Here is a 16,715-nt window from a genome sequence, read left to right on the forward strand (position 1 = left end):
ACATGTAGGAATAACCAAGAGGTGTCCGACTCTGACACTAATGTAAACTATGCCAGTGCCAAGAAAGACACACCTTATGAGATCTATCCTATAGCAGTCTAGCAAGTTGGAAAGTATTGTAAGCAACGGGAACCATAGATGCATCACATTGAGCATGCATTCCTTGTGAATACGAAAGCATAATTCTTCTCATGGCTCTTGAGTTTCCTTAAAGAGTATACTACAGGTTGACCTTCTTGCATGAGCACAGATCCTAAGGCAAGCGTGCTAGCAGCAGTTACTACCTCAAACTCCTTACTGAGGTCTGGAAGTTTTAGGATAGGTGCTGATACTAAACTTTTCTTCAATCTATCAAAGCTAATTTGTTTGGCAGTTGACCATGCAATGGATATTTGCTTCTTCAGTAAGTCCGCCAGAGGTGCTACAATCAAAGCATAGTTTTTTATGAAGACCCTATACCATCCTGTCAATCCAAGAAAACTACGTATTTCTTTGACAGTTGTAGGTATTGGCCATTCTAGAACATCTCTAAATTTGGCCGGATCCACTAAGATTCCTTCCACTGATACGATGAATCCTAGATATTCAATTTAACGCTTGAAGAATGCACACTTCTTCATCTTAGCATAGAGCTTATGTGCTCTCATTGTCTCAAGGACAATCCGAAGTTGGGGTTCATGATCTTCTTCCTATTTAGAATAGACTAAAGTGTCGTCGAAGAAGACAAGTACGAAGTCATCAAGATGTGGCCTAAAGATATCCTGCATTAACCTGTTGAAGGTGACACGTGCATTCGTAAGCCCGAATGACATAACTAGAAACTCAAAGTGTCCATATCTTGTGTTAAAGGCCATCTTTGGGATATCTTCTTCCTTGATCCTTATCTATGGTTACCTGAGATCAATCTTGGAGAAGATCTTTGCACCTTGAAGATGATCAAGAAGCTCATCTATTCTAGGAATAGGGTACTTGTTCTTGATAGTTGATTGATTCAACCCTCTGTAATCAATACACAGACGAAGCGTTCCATCTTTCTTTTTCTGGAACAGTACTAAAGCTCCCCATGGTGAACTGCTAGGATGGATGTAGCCGTGATCTAGCAGTTTCTTGAGTTGTTTCTTTAGCTCAATTGCTTGCGGGATGGACATTCTATAAAGTCTCTTTGCAATTGGTGCAGCTCCTGTTGATCTCATGATTCACTTCTCTTTGAGGCGGGAATTCTGTCAACTCTTCAGGAAATACGTCCGTGTATTCCTTTAGCCATGAAGCTTCTTCACTAGACTCATGTTTCTGATCTAACTTATTGAGATTAATCAGGTAGACAGGTAGTCCCTTTCTAACTCCCTTTATAATCCGAGATGCTTTGGCCAATTGAATTTTCGGCTTTCCAGCCTCACCTTGAGTTGTGACCAATTCCCCTTCAGAGTTTCGAAAGGAAATTTGGCCTTTTCCACAATGAATGTGGGCATCATTAGGTTTAAGCCAATCCATCCCAAGTAGACACTTATGGATACCTAAGTTCATGACTCTGAATTTGACCAAAGTCGTCTTTCCTCCCATAAAGAATTCCACCTTAGTAGTTTGCCTGGTACAAATGACCTCACGACCATTTGCTAATTCCACAAGCAAGGTAGGTGCTTCTACTGTGGCTATTCCTAATCTTCTTGCACAAGCTGGTGAGATAAAGGAATGTGTACTGCCACAATCAATCAAGGTCTTGAAACCTTTACCTTGATAATCCGATGGTGCCTGAATCGCCGAAAACTAGCGATTCGGCCCTTTCTTGTGAAGAGAGGCATGGATTGTCGCCCTTTCAAACTCTACTTCCATGGTCGAATCTTCTTCTTCACACATTTCCATGTTGGCAATGCAGGCAGTTCTTCCTCTACCTGGGTAGCAGCTCCCTGGCCATGGTTAGTTCCTTGGAAAGGTGCTTGGTGATGTCCACCTCCAAGCTTGGGACATTGCCTCTTGAAATGACGAGGCTCGTTGCAATGGAAACAATGCAGGTTTCGGCCATTGCTTTGAGTAGGGACAAAGTTGTTGACATTATTAGTCCTTGCCTTCTTTCTTTGTCCCTGATTCTGACCTTGAACTTTCTTCATTTGAGGCCTATATACTCCTCTGTTCGGGTCATTATAAGACCAAGTTTTGTTACTTCTTGGCCTAGCCTGCACCTCCTGAATTATAGATGCAGCTCGAATGAGTGCGTCCTGTAGATCTGTTGGGCACATTGATTCGAGACGGGTATTAACTGGTGGATTTAAACCAACATAAAATTTTGGCATCTGTTGTGTCATGTCCATCTGTAGCATATACTTAAGAAGTGAGACGAATTTTGAGTAGTATGCGTTAAGAGTGAGTCCCAGTTGTTTCAACTCGTAGAACTCGTTCATTTTCTGTGTGCGATACACAAGTGGTAAGTATCTTCCTTGCACAGCTTTCTTCAAATTTTCCCAGGTAATGGATCCTTCTACGATTCCTTGATCTCTGCACCATTGCTTCCACCAAAGCCTGGCTTCACCGGTGAGCTTCAACTTGGTGAACATAGCCTTTTTTGCGGGTGCAGTACCGGCTGCTTCAAAGTAATCCTCTATGGATTCTATCCAAATCTTAGCATCCACTTGGACAGTCCTACCTTTCCCGTCAAATTTAGGCGGCTTAAATCTGCTTGAGAAGAAACTTCTTCTCCTGGATCACAGCAGTACTTGATGTAGGAGGCGAGCTGGGAATCTATACCTGGGGTTGTGCCTAAATAAAGGATCCTTAACGTTATAACTCGCTAATTGTTATGATTTATATTTCATATCCAATTCAGCTACTATCAACCAAGAATCCTAGCCACTTAGCTTTTTATCAATTCTCATGGACAAGACTGACATTGATAAAAAGAAGTCTTATTGCATTTATATGGGCATAGCCCTTTCGGAGTACAACATTTCCTGAGATGATAGAGCAACTGTTACATTTAGTTTGGGGAGAATAATGTTATATTATATTTATCTACGGGAACTGGATAATAGTATGGTTTCCAGTCATGGATCTTCAGGAATCAGTAAGTCATCGGAAGATTAGGGTATCCTTTCCTTTGGAACCCATTCTTCTCATAGCGCCACAACACCTTGATCCTATCACTGGGGATTACATGGGTCACTTCGTCATATACATATGAGTTCAGCCCAACCCTCCAACCTTGAATATGTAGAGTTGAGTTTACGTGAGCCTCCACAAAAATGAACAGCTTCACGATCTTCAAGTCTTCCAATCACTTGATCCGCTTTAGGATGGTTTGAAGGTATGCAAACTGGTGGGTAACTATGTAGTAGATTCGTGAGTCACCTGTCCATCTTCGTTCCACGTACAAAGGCGATGGATTATAAATACAGTCTAGGATGCTCATCATATCAACCCTTTGTCAATAATCCGAGGAATGCATCATGATCATAAACATGACCCGGAACACTAAGAACCTATTCCATGCTTCATAATTCTGCAAGACAGCATTGAAAGTAAGGAAATGTTCTAAATAGCAACACTTGCTTTACTTCATCTTAATAAGATTTCTTAAAAACAAATCCTTCGTTGGTTCGCTCTGATACCAACTGTAACGTGTCCACCTGTTCCCTTCAGGGCATGTCTTAGTAGTCCATCGGAAAGAAGATCTAGAAAGCTCCGCCCGGCACTCCCATGGAATGTTACGGGGTTTCTATCTAGGACTTCTCGCATCTGCCACGTAGCAAAAGTATTCTGGCCGTTCCCACTTAGGATCAGGGTTTCCCCTAATGGTCATTTCCTAAACGGCAACTAGCATCGAACCCCAAGCAAACTACTTTACGCAGATACGCCAGGGCCGAAGCGGATTCACATTGCACTTGGTTCAAGGAGAATGGGAAACAAAAGGGATGCAAGGCTCGACCTCTCTGCCATAAGGCATAGTCCCATTCCATTCCCCTAAAATAGCGTAAAACGGGGTTATTATAACCTAGACTCTAGGTTAGCGCGCTTGCTATTCATTTCCTTTAAAAAGATCTTCCTGCTGTCCATTATGATTGAGAAAAGTTCCCGGCCAACTGGGACCACCCATCCGTAGGTCGGACCATGGCCACATCCACCGCACTTTCCTCAAGTTGTTTTAGTTGTCTAATTACCTACCATATTTAGTTGAACATGCATCAAGTAGCTTCCTTAATTAGTCTGTTAGACACCGATTCCTTCACGTAATCATAGCACTTGACATAGAAAAATAGTGTCAAACAAGTTCTTTTTCAACAGTTTATCATATTTATCTTTGGAATACATTTATAAAGTCCAGCCCGTAGGCTTATCCATAATCTTCCGGAAGGCTATCTAGCAATCCAAAGGGATTACTAATCCAAGATTCCGCCTATAGACTAGTATGCAGGCCTCGAGATCCAATCTAGAGTCACGTTGGCCTCTTGTGTAGGGCCCGGAAGGCGAGGGATTTACTGGCCAAAGCCCCCCTGGAACCCAAGCATCCTCCTGCTCCAAGTAGCGCTCAATGGAGAGACCTCACGCAGCGGGTTCGATCCACCTTCCTGGTGCGGCTAACAACCCCCTTGGTTAGGATTAGGCAGACAGTCAGGGGTAACTGAAGGTCCCTCTCCCTTCAGGCCTTCAACTTGAAGCATTAAATATCTTTTTCATCCTTTAGTTCCTTGAGCAAACAATGCAAATAGTGCTTTCTAAACTGTTACAAGCACAATCAATTCCAGTGGTCGTTTATTTGGCAAACTGCTAAGGAGTGAATCCTTCTCTCCGAATGCATCCAGCATTCGATATGGGATCAATTGTGACTCGACAAGATCCCCAAGGGCTTTTTTGTTAACCCTTATGTCTTTGGGTTAGGGCCATACCCTATTAACCCAACTTAACCAATACCTTAAGTTCTATTAACAATAAATATATTGCTCCAAACTATTGATTGGTCCTTTGCTTCCAAGCAAATATCTAATTACCTTATCTTGGTCACCTTTCCCAAGAAAGGTGCTATAACAGGATGACTACTCATCCTCTTGCAAGATAAACTTGCACAAGAATCTGCCAATCTCATTTCGAGGAATTGGTCATTCTCGTGTGATCAAACCACAAGATCATGCAACTCTGCAACTTGTTGTACAAGTGTCGCATCTAATCCATGGAACTATTTTACCCATCGAACGGTGTCTTCTTATCACAGAATCATGATTAGATAGGAAATAGAGTTAGGGTGTCTTCATATCCAATCCATTCCTGATTGCACTAGGCCGACATCGTTGAAATGTCCACATGAATGTTAGGAGATGATCCTCCTGCGGTTGCGCCTTGTGCCTTTTTAGGGGCCATCCTGAATTCAACCTTCTTGCCTTGGCCGCAAACTTATGATCTTGGCCCATTCTCCCTTGTACGCACGAATTCCCTTTGCAGTACGGCTTCCTTGACCGAAGCACCTTCTTGCGGAATTTGGGCTTTGGAAATGGGAACTTATGAACTTCTCCCTCCTTTCATGGAAGTTCCGGAGTCAAGGATCTTTGTGGAGAAGGAGTGTGGGGAAAACTAGGGATGGGTTTATGGGGGAATTCGAGTGGAATGGGCCCTAGAGAAAACCCCTCTTCTTCAAAGCTGTGAGTGCTTAATTGAGGATCTAATGGGGACTTATGGGAGTCGCAATGGGAAGGGGATTTAAGGAAAACCCCGGGGTAAGGTGGCCTCTATAGGGACTTGGGTGGAAACCCACGGGATGGGTAAAATGTCTTTAAAGGACTTGTGTGCTTGTGGGAATTGCAATGGAAAAGAGTTTTAAAGAAAACTGGGGAGGGTAAAGTGGACTTAAGGAGATTCAGTGGGAAGAAAGGGGTTTAAAAACCCAGCTAGTGTGAATCCATGGGAAGGGGGGTTTAAATGGCTTTAGAGAACTTGTGTGGGGGGGAAATCCACGAGAAGGGGGTTTAAATGGCTTTGTGGAATGCAAGGGGCTTAAAGAGCCCCCCCTTAGAAGCTTCTAAGAAACTTCTAAGGCTTCTAGCTACTACACGTGGCAGGGAGATGGGATTTTGATGGCGGCGGCCAACGTGGCCAGGCGGTTGCAAATCCAAACAGTGCTGGCGGCGGCTCAGGCTACAGGTAGTGGCAGCACGGCACACGATGCCTTCTCAGCCCCTCCTCTCACGACAACGGCCTGGCAGCGTCACGACGACTTCTTTCTCCTCCACGCCTAGGTGTCTTCAATCAGCCTCATGACCCTCTCCTTTTACTTCCCCCCACAGGGGGTTTTTATAGGTGAAGGGAGAGGAGACCTCTCTCCCCAACGCGGCGTGTTGAATGGCCATATCCCCCTCAACCTCCAGCACTAGCGCTTACTCATCCGCGCTTCACTCCCTCTCCTCCAGCATGGCCCTTTGGCTGGGGGGAAAGAAGGGATAATATAATATTTTTTCAATAACTCTATCAATTACCCTCTTAACATCCTCCCAAGAGGAGGTTCACATGTAGATATGCGGGTTTTTACAAAAAAACCTCGATCCGTTTGGCCGGTGGAGATATGTCGTGTACCGTTTAAAGTTTGCACTGTCCCTAACTTCCATGCCAGAATTGTCCTAGCATGAGACTCACGCGGGCTCCTAATATTTTTTTAACAGAAATATTACACCACTATTAGGCTGATGGCTATACTAAAAGAGTGAACAAATGGCTTGAGACATATTTGAGACACTTTTTCCATGATGTGCAACACAGTTAGGATACGTGGCTCCACTTGACTGTGTTTGCCTATAATAACTCCATGCACTATAGCATTGAAGTTTCCCCTTTTGAAGCCTTATATGGGTAGAGAAGAGGTGGATATTTTGAGACAGAAGAAGATGCAAGTAGAATTTAATATGTATGCATGGAATTTGAGCGAAAGAACCTTAGGCAAGGTCAAAAACGAAGTTGTGGAAAGGTGCAAGAGGGAATCAATTTGAGTATGAAAATAGTAAGTTTGAATAAGTGGATAATTAAGAAGTTGAAGGAGGAGTATCATAGGAAGAGTTATTGTTGATCAAGAAGAAAGACAATAAGAAACAATAGAGTGCCAACATTCTTGAGTGCTAGAGATCCAACAAATGAAACAATTTTCAACCATTTCTATATTTTATCTATTCCATTCTTCCTTCTATTCCTATTGAACCCATTCTTAAAGCCTTTCACAAACCATAGAAGGAGAAAATTTCATCAAGATTAGTGGAATATTAGATTAGTATCAAACAAGGGAGTGTCAAGGAGAGGACTGGGAGAGAGAAAGAGGAGAGATAAGACTACAAAAGAGAGAGAAGAAATGCAGAAGAGAGAGAGTGATGAGGAGAGAGAAATACTAGAAATGGAGAGAGAAAGATAGGAAGAAAGAGAAGACAACCAGGAAAGTTGGAGAGAGGGAGAAGATGAAGGAGACTTGTATTATTATAATTTGATGGTCAAAAATCGAGTCCCTTACACCTTTTATACAAGCTAGTGTAGCTGGTATTTTATCCTCATTATTTTATTTTCCCTCTCTTACATTCTATCCCCACCCAAAGGTTTTTGCCCTCAAAAACAAGTTGGGCATTGATTACAAAAAGACAAGGTAGGAGTAGACTAGAGTACTACTCTACTACAGACATTACAAGGGCTATCTAATGGAATTATGGGTAATAATTGACGTATAAAGGGTCATTGATCAAGTATGGTATACAAGGATGATTGGGGAATGATAAAATTTAAATCTTGACCAATATTCTCTAAGAAGATGAAGCCTGTAGGAAGTGGACAGTGTGCTGTCTACTACAAAACCTTGCTGTAGTAAATCTAAGATAACTTTCTGTAGAGAAATCTGATATCAAGGCATGATACATATCAAAATGGAGCTCTTGGTAAGTGCATTCAGCCCATGTATGTTGGGTTTGGCTGTTCAGAGTTTAGAGTAAGATCTGGTGTAAAACATTGAGTTGTCTGCAATCTTCCTTGCACTAAAATATGGCCATAGATAACCAATCTTCAACCAAAAGAGTCTACCCAAAAAAAGAAATTGCGGGCAAGATGGATGCTAGTCTAAATGAGATCTCAAGCAATCCATTAACCTCCTGGATCAAAAGGTATTCTGTCATAATGATTGTCCAAGAGAAGAGAATGGCCATCAACCACATACCCCAATCCAACCGGGTCAAATGGATACAAGGAAGTATCCCCATAATCAAGTCCATAATCATATCCATAATCTCCCGAATCATAGGGAAGCACAATGCCATCTTCATCTTCATGTATGCCGAAATCATGTATTACATCATCATTAGACAAATACCAATCATTGTAACCATGATCAAGGTACTCATTATCAAATGCGTTCAATGGCTGTTGTAAACCTTGATTAAGTGTAAATTGATACTCAAGAAGGTCACCATGAGGTTTCTCCAAAAGTCTAAAACCTTCAGCATGACCATCTACTTCTGTGAGTGCCTCATGTGATTCTTCAGCTAATATGTCATGAGCTTGTACATCTTACTCTTCATTGTTCCCTTCTTGTACATCTTGCTCTTCACAGTTTGCTTATTGTACATCTTCTTGGTCTTATTTCTCTTTTCCCTTCAGTTGAATCTCCAATCACTTAGAGAAATTGGCATTAAGTGTGTCCATGGTGGCCCTCATGTGATGCATTTCCTTCATCATCTCAGCATTATTTTCCTTCATCATATCAACATGATTTTTTGTATTGTGTACATCTTCTTGTTGATCGTGTTGTTCATTATCCCCTTCTTATTGTTTATCTTGCTCACTGCTCTCTTCTTCATCATCAACACCTTGAAAAGAACTCATCATTACATTTGGGTGATCATGAGATATAAACTGATTGGGATATAGGATACCATGGTAGTTATGAACTTGTTGTTCATCAAAGCTAGAAGAGTACTAATAAGCATGACCATTATTTTCATGTCCATAAGAATTGGTCTACTAAATTAAGGAAGGTTCGCATGTATAATCATGTTTTTGTTATGTTGCTGAAAAGGTGGATGCTCATAAGCATAAGCATGTTGCCTATAATAGCTATTTTGCTGCCAAGGTTCAATGGAATGATACTCTGCATTATGACATGGTACATCATATCTATAAGCATTAACATGGTGCCCAAATGTACTTGCATACTGCTCATGTTCATTTGCATGTTGTTGATGTCCATATTCATAAGATACATGTAAATCATAGTGTGTACCATCAGCATATACATGTTGGCGATAAGCATAAGTATCTGGTGTATAATGCCCATGAAGATACTCATCATGCTGTTGATAATACTTAGGGTGATGAGAATCCATACTTGATTCAAGTCTTGCTCCTTTTTCTCTATCGACCTTCATAAGAGCAATATAGTGATCAATTAAAGCTCCAACTTTATCAATATTAGCATGTGTTTGAAGCCAACCTTGTTCAATAGAGCTAGAGCTATTTATCTCACGTGCCATTCTAATCAAGTTTCTTTCAAAATATTCCAAAGCATGGTAGAAGCCAATAACAACAATATCATGTGATCACGAATCCTCAAAGAATGCAAAGGTATCTTGTAGTTCTTGTACCAAGCTTTACAGACAAGAGATACCATGTTCCGATTCTTGTCTGTGCTCGTGAATTCAGGGATCTGCTTTAGCCGTAGATTTCAATGAAACAGGTAGCCATCTCAACAATCCTTCATAACCTTCAGTAAGTTGCTGGCCATGTAAACTGTCTAGCTTTCCCACATGCTCGATCATAGCAGTAATGATTCAAAACCTATCAATTTCTCTGAATCTAACATTGAGCTTGCAAGTATGAGGGCATCATCATCAATTGTGGAAGAAGTGTTTATGTGTCTTCTTTAGTTATGCTAAGTTTCTTTCTTCTTCAGTTATGCTACCGTCATGCACATGTGCTCCAAATCTGTAATCCTGCAATGCATGAACTAACCACAACAATTGACCTCTCTCAAGAAAACTAGCAAAATCCAAGTCTTCATGTGCAAAGTAACTTTCAACCAATGAAATGGACAATCTGTAATCTGCTACCCCTGAGCAATCAAGAAAGGTGTGTAGTGTTCAGATAGACCAATGCGTATCAATGCTACAACTCCACACAAAGCATTAGTTGTTTCCAGCAACTACAAAGGCTTCATATCCATCACAAGCATACATTACTCCTCCTTCTATTTCACAAAAATTTGCAAACAACATTGATCAGTGAACAACATTTGTTGACATCTATCAGTTGTCCCAACTTGTAATGCCCACAAAGTAGACTTCCCTGATGAGGGTGCAAAAAAGACAGCAGACTTCCCTGATGAGGCTGCATAGGAGTCTAGTGTCTAGTATCCGACATCGATTCTGGACTTTAGCTATGTTAACCAACCCATGTATACCTCAATGACTATGGATGTGTAGTACACAAGACCAGGGAATAATGGCTATGTTTATGGGTCTCAGGTCCACTAATTCCCATTGCTATGGGTCTCAGGTCCACCACTTCCCATTGCTATGGGGGCCCATGCCTAGTTATCCACTTACTATTGTATAACCACCAAATTTGGCTGAGACAGAACCTATTCTAGTGGTAGTGACTTACCCTACTCACACTCTTATGGCATCTTCTCCCGCCTGGATCGAGCCATCCAAACCAAAAGCAACATAGAAAGATAGTCTTCATGTTGCACCTCAATCAATTCCACAGCCTAATTCAGTTGTTAAATTTCCTCCACTTAACAAGTCTGGGAATTTAAAGCTTGCTCATTTGAATGGGTCTACTCCAAAAAAAAATCCACCAATATCAAGTATGAAGCTGTGATGAAAGTGGCCAATTCACAAAGTACAAACACCAATCCTAATGCAATGGATACCAAAGCCACTATTGGTACTGGTGAATCTAACAAAGCTGCAAGCAATAACCCAGCTATGCCCTCTCACACAGCTCATAGCCCAAAGAGATCATCTCCATACTGAGCAGCCTAGCTATCATCTCAAAAACCATTGTCCCTGCAACGTTACAATATTACAAGGGACCTAACTCTTGTTTCTAATTCCAACTCATCTAGTCTGACATTCATCTCCAACAAAGACATTGTTGCAAAGGATTTGATTAACTTGCAAAAGTTGCATTGGAAGGATGCTTGTAAATCTCGCCCAGGATTTGGCTTAACAGATCCTCTTCATCTGCTAGTGTATGCGGATGGAAGACTAGTTGATTACTCAGAGCTTGCTGTTGGAGCACTGTTAAGACCTCAAAGTCTGAGGCTTGCCATCATGGCATCTAAGGGGTTGTTGCTTCTGCAATCCTGACTTCTACAACTTGACAATTGGGAAGGGGAAACAAGCATAAAGAGCTCTTTACATAAAGGTGGAATGGACATTCATGTTTCTCCTTTAAGTTGAGCAGGGAGACAACTTCTCACAGCCACAAACGACAGATCTCCAACTGTTTCATCTACTCTTGGAGCCAGTACTCTTCTTGGATAGAATTTCAATTCTTCATCAAGATTTTTGGTATTCAAACCTAGAGTGCTGGAGGATACCTTGTTTGAGCTAGTGTTTTACTTCTTGATTGTTTCCGCGAGGCCTCTAGTCCTAGAGTAGCGTTCACAGCGTTCTCATCTAATAAACTAGTAAAAGTAATAGGTTCTGTTTTTGTATCACTTTCTATCAGCAAAAACGATGCTTCAGATAGAGCATCATTTTGAAGGCATCATTCTCACAAACTCTGCGAAATTCACTTGTTCATCACTATCAACATTTGCTTCATGTATCAATTCATCAACTTTCTCATCAGAGCTTCTCCTTAAGATTTGTCATTACATGTCAAAGCTCAGGAGTTGAAATAAAACCATTTTAACACCATATTAGGAAATATGGGAATTTCCCATAAGTTTGGGACACGTAGTCAAAACTTTTATTTCCCATAACTTGAACACCATTTCTCCAAAATGAGATTTTTATGGCTCTTTAGATCCCATTTTTCAAGTAATTTCCAATGATAGGTCACATGATAGGGTTTTGAGAAAGTTACAAACATGTTATCCACAACCCTCTTTTTTAGTTTTCAAAAATGGGAATTGGGAGATTCCCAAATTCACTAATATGGTGTTTTTTTATCCTTGTCAAAGACTTTAAATGCCTCCTTTAGCTCTTCTTTAGAGTCAGTGTTCTTCATCTTCTGGGCCATGAGGTTGAGAAACTCAAGGAAATTAATGGTGCCATTTCCATGTGCATTTGTTTGAGGGAATGCATAATTGTCCCTAGTTCCTTAATTGTGATGCCACCATCTAGATCTACATATTGGAGGCACTCATTACAGCACTAATCTGAAGGAAATGTCGACGGTTCTACCTGTTGTAGGCACTCACTGTAGCACTGATCTAAAGAAAATGTTGATGATACCTGGATCCTACGGGGAGGAAATGAAGCGTCCTCGATCTCTGGCTATTGGTGGATAAAGCCTGCAGAGGGAAGAGTGCTCAGTATGATCTTGTTCAAACTATTTTGATGAATGACATCTCAATTGTGATCTGACAGAGCCCCAACCATCTCCCTTTCTTATCATCCTTATGAGGCATTGAGTTCCCAGACACTTTTGGAGATGGACCCGTAACAGCTCCTTGATTAAGAAGAAAGCTAGTAAACTCTTGAAGCAAATCTTGGTGCTCTCTGAAGAGGGATGCAACCTCTTGGTAAACCTGACTTCTGGTCTTGTTCCTTCTCTGGACCAGAATTTTGGCACAAATATTTGATGGCCACCTAGATGGTACTTCCATCATGTATTCCTCACACCTGCAAGTGAGTCCAACCAACTTTCACCTAACAGGAGAAAGACATTCGTCACACTTGCAAGTGACTCTATCTTCTCCTGAACAAAAGGAACACATCCGTCGCACTTCATGTCCACCTTGAACTCTTTCAACATATCCGTTGATGAATCTTCTATACAACTGGAAAGGTTGTTTTGAGACGATGGAGTGCACTAGGTCTTCCAACCAGGAGAAGAACTCCTCAACAAAACACAAGTCCTCTTCTGAGATTCAAGATCAACCTATTACTAAAAACCAAACACCACCAAGACAAGAAACATCTTTGACTGCATGTTTGCAATTGAATAATTCAAAGCAGGAAAAGCCAAAGTGGAAATGACCAAATGGCTACTTGAAATGAAGCTTAAAGTCCCTGGGAAGCTTTGGTAGAAGCCATCTGATCAATGGAGGTGGGAGAGAAAAGATCTAGGGTGGTTTTCCTCCATGGAAGCTTGGCTGAAGCTTGAGAATGAAGAGAGAGAAGACTGTTCCTGAAAAGTAACCATGACTTTCTCCTCTTCTACTCCATTTACCACTTTCTTTTAAGAAAATACCTTCAAAATTGGCCAAAAATGACCCATGAGGTACTAAATTGGTCTTCCAGCCTCCAAACTTGGTCCAAGAATGCTCCAAACCTATAGTCCTTGTGGTCCAAATTTCCTTGATAACTGCACTGCTGCTCCATGTCATGTCTGTACTTGTGTACTTGTGGCTCTTAAATCTATGTGACTGAAATGGGATAACTGAATGGAATGTTGGTCAATTGGATCAAGAACCTATGGCTCTGATACCAATTGTCAAGGAGAGGATTGGGAGAGAGAAAGAGAAGAGAGAAGACTGCAAAAGAGAGAGAAGAAGTGCAGAAGAGAGAGTGTGTGTGTGACGAGGAGAGAAAATGACTAGAAATGGAGAGAGAAAGATAGGAAGAGAGAGAAGACAACCATGAAAGCTAGAGAGAGGGAGAAGATGAAGGAGACTTGTATTATTATAATTTGATGGTCAAAAATCCAGTCCCTTACACGTTTTATACCGGCTAGTGTAGTTGGTATTTTATCCTCATTATTTTATTTGCCCTCTCTTACAGGGAGATTGGGAGAAGTGAAGAGATTTGGACACAAAAGAGGAGGGAAAAGATATGTGCATAATTAAATATTGTCTTCTATTTTTCTACTCTTAATTAATTGGGTATTTTTTGTATAGTTGAATTTGAAGCAAAAGCATGTGCTTGAATGAGAAATGTTAGTATAATGAGTGTTCCTTAATTTTACAAATAAAAAAATGAAAGAAATTTTATTTTCTCTATTTTAATGGTTTAAATGAAAAAAATGATAAGAAATTGTCAAAAATTTGTAATTTTAGACCCTAATTAGTGAAAAATAAGGGATTTATGGATTTTTATTGGGTAAAGTATTAAAAATAAAGGAATCAACCTAAGATAGACCTAGAAAAAAATTCCATGCATGTACTATGTATACATTAAAAGATATAGTAGATTTAGTAATAAAAAATATACTTTTTATGGTACTTAGGCATGATTAAGAGATTAATGAGAGATTATTAAACGAGTTAGAATATGTTTATAGGAACCCATTAATAAATATGGAGTCATAATAGATTTTTGAATATGAAGATAATTACTTTCTAAGGGTGAAAATGAAAATTTTGGGATATTTTTAGAGCATAATTAGTGAATATTAAGAGTTGATGATAAAATTTATGGATATAACTTTCTATAAAATTTACATTGATCATGAGGATACTCTATGAGGGTATTCATTTATGTGCTTCAAAGTACTTATTATGAATATTTTAATGTGGTGGAAATGAAACAAAATTAATAAGTAGAAATAGAGAAGGATTTGCCTAAAGATGTGAAAAGAGACTATGCTTTAGTAGCTCATATACACAGTGCTACAATCAAAGTAAGCTCATATACTCAGTGCTACTAGATATTCATAGTATGTCTTAGGAGATGTACGCCAAAGGGTTTAACGTCATGCATGTGATGAACTCGATTGGCACTGAAACTAGTGAACTATGATTCCATTATGAAACTTAGCTCATATTTTGGAAGGAGACACCATTTTCCTATTGAACATGTGAATATCCCTAGGAGATAATATCTATTTGTATGTAAAAAGGCCTAAAATAGAGATATTTAAAATCCCATCAATTGAAATCATGTGATAGTGTCATATATATATGAGTGTCCCCGCACTGCCCCCCTACCCCCCCCCCCCCCCCCCCTTTCCCCCTACATGAGTTGTTAGAAGAAACCCTTGAAAATCATAGATTTACCAATACTTAGTAACATATTTGTAAAATACATTTCTTTTGATAAAGGTACATCTCTTTGGGCCTAGGGAGTTCACTTTTTGTAAAAAAGGCATGCCATGTGTAAGTAAAGAATCCTAGAAAACCCTCTATCTAAGAGTCATGCAAGAGTGATTTGGCCTCCCCTTTTTACATTTATATGATCTATCAAAAAAACTCATTATGCACCTCATGTTTTAGATATAATATCATCTATTATGTTCAATTTCTCTATATTGACTAAGACTAAAAGACTAGAATATTTCTAACACAAGATTTACACATTACACTTTAAAGGTGATACATTGTCATGTCACTCTAAAAGTGGTATCTTATGATAGTACATTATTTTGAAAACCAAAAAGATAGTATTTTAAACATGAATTAAATGCATTATCTTCATTTTAAAAAAAATTTACTATATGTTTGTAAAACTTATGGACATGTACATTATATTAAGATTTCTCTATATTACCACACTAAATTTTGGTGCAAGCAAAACATAAGAGTGTATCAAAGTTTCAAAGTATTACAACAAGATATATACAATGCTCTCATTTGCATTGTTCAAAATATCAATCCCATATCAATGTCTCAATTGAATTTCTTCTTTATAGCAATTTTTATATACATGGTAACTATTATTCAACATATGAAAAGTTTAATCATGAAATCTTTATGGTAGGTGGCATACATTCTAAAATATAGGAATTTTAAATTTGGACTCTCATATAACACTGTATTAGAGAATTTGGAAAATTTTCAAGTTCCGATTTCAAATAAGTGATAAATATTTGACCACATGGCTAAATCTTGATCCATATTTGAAAGTGGGATTTGGGAAGGTAGCTTATATAGCATTTAGGTAAAGCTCCACCTTTAAGTAAAACAACAAGATTTGATCATGTGGTCAAACAATAAAGGTATTGGGGGTTCCCAATGTGCATAGAAATTTCCAAATTTCCTAATATAGTGTTATATCTTTTATGCTAGTGCTGCAATCAAATTACACATAACAATGTTTATGAGACATGATCTTGAGTGTTCTTGCATGACTCATTGAGGCCAAGGATAGGTCGATAGTGATACAAGGTATCAAAAATGATAATGCCTATGAATTTGTTAATATATAAGCCCGTAAATATTGAAAGAAAGGGCTATATTAAGTATGGAAATATTTATGCAATTGACCCCCCACAATCACCCCCCCCCCCCCCCCCCCCCCCCGAAACCTCATCCCCCCTCCATCCTTGAACCCTCTCCCTCCTTATTTTTAAGTTTGAAGGGGGAAATTAACGGGAGGCTACCCCTAATGTATATGCTTATGAACTTTTGAAAAAAAAATCTACTCCATTGTACTTACGTGATTCCACAAATTATCTATGGTGGACTCCCTAGATCTTTAGCTCATAAATTTAGAGTTGTATGCATGATCACCAAGTTTGTGGTTGTTTATAAATTGCTAGAAATTGAGTAATAGATATTAGTTGTAAATGTTTATCATGTTATGTAAGACATAGAACATGACTTATATGTGATTTGAGAAATTTTGAACTTTATGGTTATATTTTTAATTGGAAAGTATGGTTGA

The sequence above is a fragment of the Lygodium microphyllum genome, chromosome 29 (assembly GCF_053477565.2).
Source record: "Lygodium microphyllum isolate KBCC chromosome 29, Lygodium_microphyllum_v1.1.10, whole genome shotgun sequence".
NCBI lineage: Eukaryota > Viridiplantae > Streptophyta > Polypodiopsida > Schizaeales > Lygodiaceae > Lygodium > Lygodium microphyllum.